The sequence below is a fragment of the Cynara cardunculus genome, unplaced genomic scaffold (genome assembly GCF_001531365.2).
Source record: "Cynara cardunculus var. scolymus isolate 2C unplaced genomic scaffold, CcrdV1 Un_Scaffold_9860, whole genome shotgun sequence".
Lineage (NCBI taxonomy): Eukaryota > Viridiplantae > Streptophyta > Magnoliopsida > Asterales > Asteraceae > Cynara > Cynara cardunculus.
Genome location: NW_020205325.1, coordinates 1 through 1512, shown reverse-complemented (window position 1 = coordinate 1512; position 1512 = coordinate 1). Strand labels below are relative to the sequence as shown.

Sequence of the window (1512 nt, the reverse complement as noted above, 5' to 3'; positions counted from 1 at the left end):
CGCACATGAGCATTAGGAACCGACCGACTCTTGTTCCCACCTCTAAACCCTCCTCTCTTATGCATTCCACGCCCTCCTGCTAAAACAACATAATCATCATCATCATTCACACTCAAATTATATATTCGTAAATACAAATAACAAAAACATTGATACCTTTGAGACTTGTAGATTCCACAGCACTGCCTTCATTGYTTGTTCCTTGGAAAGATATCTTACTGTGTGATTTTTCTTTCCATCTTTTATATATTCCAGTTTTATTGGCCTTCCCTTTTGAACCACTCTCTGTTATTATYTGTATACCATTGCAAGTAAGTTATCTTTAGAAGCAAATCRGGTATTATTAACAAACATAATATRCAYACGTATATATACGAGTGTCAAAATGTACCTTCCCACTAGCTGTTACACGGTCACCGTTGTTCAACTTGACATACTTTTTACTCCTCTGCCATCAGATAAAATCACTGTAGTTGAGTGACAGAAAGACAGAAGTAAAGAATTACATCAAATATCTTTACAATTGAAACCTTATCCCAATGATATGAAGACTTCTGTTTTTGTAATCCCCCACTATCATCTGCAGCTAGGTCAAGAACAGCATTCTCCAACCTATTCATCATTCAAATCAATGGTTCAAGACTAATAGTACAAGCACCTATTACATACAGATACAAGAGGCACCAAAGGTTTACGGTAAGCCCAATCTAATGTCACAAGCTTTTCCCAATACAAGACCTACAGCATAACTTACAGTACAAGCATATAGAATAAAAAAAAGGTGCATTTAAGATGTCGTAGGGGTAGAGACAACCCACCATCACATCAAAGTGGCATATAACCACCAACACTCTTGCAATCTCTCTTGTGAATTGTAAACACTTTTAGCATGTCAAGTAACTGTACCAAAGACCTTAACAGGCGAGATGATGAAACCATGTGATATGTGACACCATGACCACTTATTTATGTTGCAGTTCGCAGTTTGAAGCAAAGTTGAGGTACATGGAACATATTAACTACATGAAAAATGTTCAGCATCCATTGATCTTTACCTGTTGGATGCAAAGCCTTGATTAYTTCTGACTGAAAGGCCTGCTTCAAAATGCTGGAAAGAATGACATGAGAAGTAAGATATCAACACCATAACTCTTTGATAAAAATCAAATAATGAAATAGAGCAATCTGGTGCCAARGAGAGTTGGAAATGAGAATGCATATTAGAATAATAGAATTGAAGCTACTTCAAGATGGTTAGACAGTAAATTCTTTAATATCTCTTGAACTGCTTGAAATCCATCCCCTAAGCGAAAGATGATGATGTTGCTGAAAATCAATATGACGTTTATTGCATAAAAGAATATAACCTACTTGATTTGTTGGAACTGAGCTTATGAAAAACTCCTCATCCTTGAAGCTCTGTGCCTTCCTTTTACTACCAGAAACTGCCAGAATTAATCAAAATTCTATATCAATTATGCCCTCTAGATGTAATACACAAACACACAAAAA

General features: G+C 36.0%; 1 long non-coding RNA gene across 1 annotated transcript; it reads right to left on the bottom strand.

The window, feature by feature from the left end:
* Positions 1 to 388: 388 nt before the first annotated feature.
* LOC112505332 lies at positions 389 to 1501 on the bottom strand. Its single transcript, XR_003068377.1, has 4 exons — positions 1372 to 1501; positions 1056 to 1108; positions 531 to 612; positions 389 to 448 (listed from the first exon to the last, which is right to left on the bottom strand). It is a non-coding gene; the product is annotated as an uncharacterized LOC112505332 (long non-coding RNA).
* Positions 1502 to 1512: the final 11 nt, after the last annotated feature.